Here is a 9,790-nt window from a genome sequence, read left to right as displayed (position 1 = left end):
CACACACACACACACACACACACACACACACACATATATATATATATATATATATATATTCATTACCAAAAAAAAGATATAATAATGTAGGAAATGTAATACTGTAATTTCTTTACTACGTGTTATTGAGAAAGCTTGTGTAAATAAATCCACGTTAAGAAACAGTCCGTAAACGTATCGTTAAAATTGTATATCTTAGCAACGGATACATTAATATAAATAGCTTGTAAGGGAAGAAATTGACATTCGTACCAGATAATCTATAGCTTTTTCGAACTGTTTGATTCTGTATAATGTACATTCTAAGTACATCTTACGATCGCTATTGGTCTTCTCGTTTGATCACAAAAACACTCTGCAGAATCATTGATTTGACTTATCCAGCACAATGCTCTTGATGTGCTGGAAGATATTCGGAACTTCTCCTTTTACTAGGGAAGACTCTTTGGGTCTTGTCAAAAAGAATACGCATTGATTGGCTGGTGATGCACTTCAGAAACAGAACCGGTCGCCATCTGCTTAGTTCCCTCTAAGTAAAATCCAATCAATTTGTTGCTGACGTCTGGAAAGATTCTTGCCCGCTAAAACTTTAGCTCTAGCGTCAAGGGGTGATCCACACACACACTATATATATATGGAGCTCTTGCTTTCCATACGCAAGTGTTTTCTGTTTTTTTCCTATGCACTTTTCTCGTTACTTGCGTTGATGGTTAAAGCTGGTGTTTATTTCTGTTTAGTTTCTTTCGTGAAAATTATCGATACCATCATAAAATTGGATGGCTCTCGTGTATTTGCTTATTTTCATTTCGTGTTACATTTGTTACGGGTTAGGTTGTTCTTTTTAAATATTTTATATTAGTTAAATTTTGATTCAAATCGAAAGTATATGTTAAACGTTCTGTTGAATTTGGACCTAATATTTTTGACAAACTTACGACGAGATAAAGGATGTTTAAAATATGTTGTTGTTTTTTTTGTGGAAGGGGGGGGGCTAAAATTAGCTCCGCCTTTTGAAATTATTATTCTCACTATTACTTTTACTTCTTCCGAAATTTTGATGTTTATGTCTAAATTATATTAATTACACTGACAAGATAATTTCAGAGTTTTTGTAATATCTGTTGTGTAATACGGTCAAATCTTCACTTATTAAATTCAATTAAAATAGGAAAGTTCCTTTCTCCATAAGCAAGTGTTCAATGTAAACGTTTATAAAATTAGCACTTTTGCTTGATAACAAATTTTTCTGTGTATTATCTTGATTTACGCAAATGTGCTGAAATTGGTAACTTCATTTTGCCACACGTAAAGCTGTCATTATCTTTATAGTATTCCCGTTTTCTTCATAAGTTCCTTCCAGTAAAAAAAAACAACAAAAAAACAACTACGAATATATGACTTTAGATATCTTTGAAATGTGTTGTTTTCATTTCATCTCCCCTTGAAAACACTCAACTTCCTCTGTGAGAACTCCTGCGCTCTGCACAACAACAACAAAAAGATATGTTCATCTCGTCTACACATCGCAGTTCCCTCTAGTCTCTTGTGTAATTCGTTACGACTATTCACAACACAAAAACATAGAGTAGTCTTCTATCTGCTGAGTGCCTCTGTGGCTAGAGGTAAGTAGATGTTCACTCGTAGACATCCGATAGCGATGTTCATGCGTGCCACGTGGCGAATCTGATTTTTCATGTTGATGTTTCACTCGAGTTGCGTGTTTAATATTCTGTTAGCTTTTAGTAAAACTACAGTCGATCACAGTGGTTGAATAGGTGCTCATTACTCATTACACGCACGTGCTACAAAAACTTTTAATTTACTTCGACTTAATACTGTACAAGTTTTTTATCACCTTAAAACGTGGTGGAGCAGCTATATTGTCTCTGTATAACATTTTCACTTTTCTTCCATGCTCTTTTTTTAAAATATTTCATCAAAAAATTAATTCTCAGGCACCTACATTAAGTTTCTGACACCGATAATAACTTGACTTCATCAATCATTATTCTTCAGCAATTTCATTAATCCTAAGAAGCTTATCGTAATTTAAAAACTGAAAGTAACACTTAAAATAGAGCCTTCTTGGTAAATAAGTTGTTTAAATCCGTGTGAAGATTACTTGCTTGCTGAATATTACTTTTTTTTTCACACAAAGTACATTTGGCAAGTAAAATATGAAGAACAACAATAAAAAAACAAAAAACGGGCCTATGCATTATAACTTTCTGCTGTCATGCTTTCATTCACGGAAATTACAGTGTACAGTTACATTAATTAATTTTTTTTATCGAAAGTGATATTTACAAGTAGAGTGTAAATTACTCAATGATATAACGTAAAACTACTCTATATGTTTCTAGTTTGTTTTTTGTTCGTTTCTCGTCTGATATTCAACGTTCCATATCCCCTGTCTTTGTGCAGTCAAGTCGTAGCTGACCCAGAAAGAGTGTCAGTAAGATGGCGATGATGGTTTCTAATTCCTATCCTTGTTATATATACTAAATATATACTTTGTGTATTGCATTGTTTCTTGCGCTTCTTAGATTGAATTCATTCATAAAAAAGTATCTAGATGTTTAGCGAACTGTGAGCATAATTATTCGAATTTCACCATAAAGGTTCTAATATTGAAATAAAACGATTTTTATAGCTCGAGAATGGTACTAGAATCGTTTAACTTAAAAGTGGTATAAAACGGAGACGAAATTTATGCGAGAGAGTAGGAATCTCTGAAGGTTTAGCAACTGAAGGATTTCGTTGCTTACAAAGAATAACTTATGTTCGTAGTACACGCAACATACACATGTACTATAAAACATGCTTTTATAACCGTTTGTATTTGGATGATTATTTGTTGTTACCTTGCCAGCATCTTTATGCTTTAATGTGGAAAACACATTGACTACTTCTGACGACCTTTAGCTTCGAATTTTACTGAAGCTAACTCCATAACTGACCTTGTAGGTTTTCCCACTTTTAACATTTTTTTTCTTTGCGTTGATATTAGCACGTAGATTCTCATTCACACCGAACAAGAGTGGGTTGTTAGTTTTGACAAACTGTTATCAACGGTTCTGCTGGTGTGTTAGAGAAAGCACTCTGTACTTAAAGTCTTTATTTTATCTGTCTGGTCAGACTAGTGACAAAAAACATACGCCTTATGGGATTGTTTGGTTTTGCTGGTAGCCATAATGGATTTTGTTGCTTTCAAACATATAATACAAGTTTTGTATTTTACCTAAATTAAAAATTAAGGTCCATTAAAAAACGTTTTTCTAAACTGAAAATTAAACACGGATTCTTCGCAATACGAAATTTTACTGGTTTAAAAAGCAAAAATAACAATGACCCCCTTGCCATAGTAACAAATAACAATACATAAGCTGATTACCAAAACAATCAAATGTCCAGGTTCCAATCGGAGAAAGTTCAATAGATACTTTACGGCTTACACTCTATTTCACAATTTGCTATAGTAACATTAAATCGTAACACAAGTAACTTTGTTTCCATTCTTAAACTAAAAAATTTAACTTCTAATGTGTATATTTGGCAAGAGAGTTTATGAACTTAAGCGACAGTAGGATGTACATTATATTTTATATGTTTTTATTCTATTTTCGACCTTCTCTGTATACAATTATTATTATTAAAAAAGAGGGTACACAACTAAATCATAAATCTGTTTAATACAATATTCTGATTAGTTGTCTGGAACGATTAAACATCTCTAAAGGTTACTATAATTTTAAAGTACCTGCTAATGATTGGACATTGTCATATATATATCAAAGAAAGATTTATCATATTGGAATTCTTACCAACTTCTCTGTTTTTGAATCACTTTATCTTCTTAAAGGTGTATCTCCAAGATATTTAATGATATGTATTGATTCAGTTGAACTGGATCACTTTAATTAATTAGGTATATGAACTGGTTGAATGCATAACATAATAACTGTCAGAAAGTTCCTGTAAGCTGGAAAATGATCTGAGAAGTTTTTAGCAGAGATAAGTTGTTATGCTGCAAAATCCCTTGCAAGTAACTTTCATTGTGACAGTACAGTTAGGCTAAACTTCAGTGCAAAATCACATTTACTTAACAAACTACTCAATCATATGTTACATATAATTTGCATACTATTGTTTAACTCTTGAATTTTAATGTAAATATATCATTATAAAATATAGAAAGTATGTGTTTAAATATTTTCAAAAAATAACAGTTTACCTCCATCACAGATGTGCAATAATTCCTCCAACAAGAGCTATGATTTAGTTGTTGTTAAGATCAAAGCTACACAATGGGCTATCTGTGCTCTGCCCATACGGGTATCGAATCTCGATGTTTAGCGTCCTAAGCCTGAAGACCACTGAGCCACTTGGGGACGGTTGTGATATCACAGGAGAAACTTTTAAACGCGGTTTTGTCAGTTGTTATATAGTAATTAGCATAATGTGATCATATAAAATAAATGCTAAATGTTTATACAAGACAATTATTTTTGGTTGATTATTTAAACAAAAGTGAGTTGATAATACATGAAAAACATTTAAACAACTTGAGGAACAACATTTTCGAGATTTGATATGACCGCTTTCTAAGAAACATTACTGTAAGAGAAAACAAACATTCGTTTTCAAGGACGTAATCAAGGCAAACGTTACGACACGAAACAGTCTCTGGAATTTTCTCCGTTAAAAAGCCCATATTTTAGACTGTGTAAGGTTTCCATTGTTCGCACAACCAAAGATTGTTTAAATTTGGGTGGGTGTGTTACTGTTGCCTAGTTACATCTTTCTACAAAACTCGTACACTTTCATTGTTACTGATAATGCATATATCAAATTTCTGCATAAACGTTGACCACACACATACATATGTGTATACACACACACACACACACACATACATATATATATATACAAACGCACACACACGCATATACATGTCTTTTTATTACCCACCTTGCAAAATTTTCTTTGCTCTCAGGTTCATACTTTAATATCTGCTTGAAGTGTATATTAACGTTCCTGGAATGAAACCTGTAAGTTAAATCTGTGTCATGGTGGTACAACCAAGGGTGAAATACAATTCCCCTGAAAGAAGAAAATAAATCTGTTTGTCTTTGTCTTACATTGTTGGGCACAATACTACATTCTTAAAATAGATAAATAAAAAATCATTTAGAGAAACATTTTTTTTTAAATAATCTCTACAAACGTGAATAGATTTAGTCCTCCAGGTGACTAGAGGGAAGGCAGATAGTCATCTCTACCCACCACCAACTCTTGGGCTACTCTTTTACCAACGAATAGTGGTATTGACCGTCACATTATAACACCCTCATGGCTGAAAGGGCGACCATGTTTGGTGGAACGGGGATTCGAACCCCCGACCCTCAGATTTCGAGTCGAGCGCTCTAACCCATGCCGGGCCGTACGTTATATCGTATGAATGATAAAAAACATTCATTAATTTAAATAAATCTAATTAAGCAATAATAAACAAAATAATTCTTTGTAAACAAAGATAAAAAAAATTATAGGAAACTTTTTTTCTGTTTATTAAACAACTGAAATTATACTTTTAGCACTAAATTTTGGTAGATATCAAAGAAATTAAATCATTTTTTAATGTTAACCCAAAAACTAATAATTTCCAGTTTCATATATAGGAGATTCCTTAACTTTTGAAGAATGAGAAATATGAGTCGAATAGTAAGAGAGGGAGAAAATTTACTATGTGTGAACTTATGGTGAATTCTTGTAAATTAGAACGTTAGAACAGTGATTTGATTCGTCAAGTTATTACTTATTGAACAAAAAGTGTGACGTAAAAGGAAATTATTGCTGACCTTTGCTCATCAACAGGGTTTGGTCGAGGCAACATGAATCACAGCTGCCCTTCCACTATCATCAACATCTGCCTTCGTCTAATACGTTGTCAGAAGGCGGGCTAAACTCGAAACTATTCAAAATACCCGTCACACAACCTTCGAGCTTTGGCGAATGACAGATTTTTTCTTTTTTTTTATCTACAAAAGAAGAAAAAAATCAGTCCAGGGGGACTTGGTGAAATGCCATTCGGCGTCTTAAGAATAAAAGACTTGAAGTGTCTTAAGGGGATAATCAAATCCTGCTGATAAGAGCAGGCTTGGAAATAGCTGACTCCTACATCGACCAGAAGACTTTACAATAAGCTGTGTGAAATCCAGAAAGCTTTGGCTGATGCTGTTTAGTTGCACTGAATCCAAACTTACTAAACTAATACTGAATTGGTAAATTTTATTCTGGTTTGTTACTTCAACTGAACCCACCCCCACCCCCCGCTGGCTCAGCAGTAAATCTAGGGGCTTATAACGCTAAAAATTGAGTTTCGATACCTGTGGTGAGCAGAGCAAAGATAGCTCATTCTCTGGCTTGGCGCTTAACAACACATAAACAAAATCAACTAAAAAAGAGAACTGATTCCTCAAGCTGGAGTTAAATGACATATACGATAAAATTGATAGAATTGATTCCTCAAGCTGGAGTTAATGATATATACGATAAAATTGATTAAAGAGTTAAACTGGGTTAGAACTAAAAGCCAATTATTTGAAGTATCATAATAACATATTTTCTTAAATGTACACTGACTATGATTCCACGGCAACCTAGACTATTATTTACTTAACACAGTTCTACAAAGTATTTGCAAGGCTTTATTCCCTGTAACCATTTATCTGCAGCAGTTGAACGTGACAATATGAGAATACACGGATGAGTTAAATTATAAACAGCTTTGTGAGTACAGTAATATTAACTCTTTCGCTTCAAGAATTAGAGGTACGTAAAACTTTATTTTTAGCTGTTCAATCTTTTCATGTTATCGAGCTAAGCCTTTTTTTTAAATGCTTTCATTGTAAAAGAAGATTTTGGTCATGTAAAGTACGTACTATGCAGGAATTCAGATAAATTCTGCTTCCTTATGCAGGACTTGTACGCTTAAGTTTTAAACAATAGTAGGACATGATTTTAAATATACGTTTTATGTTTGTTATTAAAAAATTATAGGTTTTTCACTTGGAAAATATTGAACGTGTTTTCAACTGTCTTGGAGCCAATGTTTTAAATAAATATTGTCGAAAAAATGTTATTTATAATTCTGGTTGTTTTTAGTTGTGACAAAACAAGTTGTAATAGTCGTTGCTGAGAAAAGCCCTTTATAATTATGCTAGTCAAACGATACACTTAGATTAGATTGAGTATATCCTGTCTTCTGTATGTGTTTCTCATCACACAGAATTGCATGTTAGAACGTAAAGAACAATCCGTTCGTTACTTTACAAAGTTATCGACATTGACATACCCATATTATAATTTATGAAGCTTACCCGCAGGACTTAGCTTTCTTCTCTCTTTAAAAAACTTCAGTAATTGTATTCAATTTCATTCTTAGAAAGATTGCTGGAGCGTACACACAAACTACCATATTTATGTTGAAGTTTGATTACGTGCTCCCTGTTTAACGTTGCCTTGTCTGTTTAGTGACAACTGAAGATTTCACTATATTCAAAGATTAGGCTTGGTTAGCTCATGTAAAAGCATCAAAAGACGACGGCACGGTAAAAGCAACGAGAACGCCTTGCATGTTATTTTCCGTGTGAGAGGGAGCCGCTATTTTCCCGAGATTCGATCATTAATCAGCTAGCCTGTAACTAGTTCCCTGTGGAGGGGATGTTCTTCAGCCCCTGCAGCCTCCATTTGTTGAGTGATTCATCGCTGCCATCTACTCTTCACACATGGAAACGTTTTACGCTGCATTTTTATTCTTCATCTCGAATTAATTTTATATAAGAATCTTGGAGTACAGACTGCATTACCCTGTCAGTTCCTAGAGTGCAGGAATTAGAGAATGTTTTACCATATTCGCTGTACAAAAAAAACAACAACAAACAACGGCGTCAAGTTCTTCTTTGACGAAACGAACCAGTTCGTAACATTGGTCAGATGCTAATATTTAAATACTTTCTTTTGCTAATTTTTTTATGAAATGATTTACTACGTTTCTTACACACATATTTGATATATTAAATACACAAAGTTGTAGAAAGTTTCCTTAACTTCGCTCCTTCATAATTTTACACCAATAATGTATGATACTTTTATTTAAAGTATAAATATATATGTATTATATATGAGTACTTGAAGTACAACATTACTAATACTTGAATTACAACAATACTCTCAAACTATTTTGTGCTTCTTTTATACTTCTAATTCTATGCAATCCTACAAATATTTGAAAAAAACAATAATAACCACAAACGAAAGCGAGCTAATTGTTTAAAGAAAAAACTAGTATTTTATTGGAAGTATTATAAAGAAATAAAACTGACGGCTGAAACAGTACACATGTACAGGGTGTGTCTGCCCCTTTGGCTTAACAATGTCCTCTGTGTCCTTGTCAATTAGGTGAGCACGTACGCAGGTTCACTTTTATCACTGAACGAGATTCATCGGCGCTTTAGGATTCAAAATGGCGGAGCCTATGGCCTTTGTTACTGGTAACAAGGTTATAAGCAAGACTTTCTGTTACATTAACAATTGTTTTGCTTCATCCTGTTATTAAGTAAACTGAAAGCTATACTATATGAAATACCAAATATCAATCAGCTGCAAATATTTCCAGTACTATTTCAAACTTTGAATCTACTGCTTATTCAGTGCTATACAATAAACACAATATCTTTCGAAACGGACAGGGATGATGCACGTTCGTGAGTTACAATAGTGAACCTACAGACCGAGTCCGAAGAAGCGTTTTATTCTCAAACTAATCCTCCAATTTTACTCTGCAACATTTACGAACTTTGCTCCCCATATCTTCTCACAAAAATGCTTTACCTTCTCGTTTTTATTTAGTTTGCAGAACGTAGTCGTAACATAGAAATCTTAGAACGTAACTTATATCTTGAGAAAGACAGAGATATATTCCCAGTCGTGTTGCGGGGTTGCCCCGACCATTTGGAAAGGGAGATGTGCTAAACTAGGAAGTCGTCTTCGGTGGCAGACGCTTATTCTTGGTGCTTTACATCTACCCTGTAGATCCGAATTTGTCTGGGATATGACCACAAATTCGGTTCTAGAGAGGTTTATGTGGTGCATACGAAACGACCCGTCAGTCGTCGGCTATAAATAACTCATTACTGGTTTCGCTTATTAAAGTCCACGGGATAATTATTTATCAGCAAAGCAGAAAATGAATGATGTATGACAAACAGCACGCTTAGCTCAAACAGCCAGTACTGTTCTGAAGAAGTTTCCTGCAGGTGGGAATGAGAGAGTCAACTGTGTTCCCTAACGCGATAAAATAAATAAATTTTCTGTTCGACGTCAGCTACTGGTGTAACGAACGCTCAATAAATTTGTTGGGAATATATAATCGTTAGCTTTACAGTATAGCAGCGTATGAGAACAAACTAGGCATAATATTTCCTTGCCTAAAGAAAAACACAATTTACAGGGTTTTACTGATAATACGTATTACAAACATAATGCGGGATAAATTTCAAAGTGAATTATTGTTTAGTGCTGTGTATATGATAGATGAATTAATAATTTTACCGTTTTCTTTGTAACATTTAAGAGATTGCCTTCCATAATTCTCAGTTTACTGCAAAAGCTGCTTAATATCATCAGCTATATACAATCCTTCTCTTAAAGTGCTTTGGAAGATTTTAAATTTTAAAGGAATGAAAGAACTTATCATAAGATGATTAAACTTATTTTGAAATATTTA

General features: G+C 33.6%; 1 long non-coding RNA gene across 2 annotated transcripts in view; it reads right to left on the bottom strand.

Moving 5' to 3' along the window:
• The window catches only part of LOC111088041, a 25,564-nt gene that overhangs the window by 9,814 nt on the left and 5,960 nt on the right, over positions 1-9,790 (bottom strand). For both annotated transcript variants that reach the window (XR_002612661.1, XR_002612662.1), the window contains exons 2-3: positions 5,862-6,041; positions 4,972-5,103 (exon numbers count right to left, since the gene is read on the bottom strand). This is a non-coding gene — a long non-coding RNA (uncharacterized LOC111088041). The remainder of the gene's footprint in view (positions 1-4,971; positions 5,104-5,861; positions 6,042-9,790) is intronic.

This window comes from Limulus polyphemus, unplaced genomic scaffold, assembly GCF_000517525.1.
Source record: "Limulus polyphemus unplaced genomic scaffold, Limulus_polyphemus-2.1.2 Scaffold3036, whole genome shotgun sequence".
Classification (NCBI taxonomy): domain Eukaryota; kingdom Metazoa; phylum Arthropoda; class Merostomata; order Xiphosura; family Limulidae; genus Limulus; species Limulus polyphemus.
Note: the sequence above shows the minus strand (reverse complement) of the source record. Positions and strands in the feature narration are given on the sequence as shown.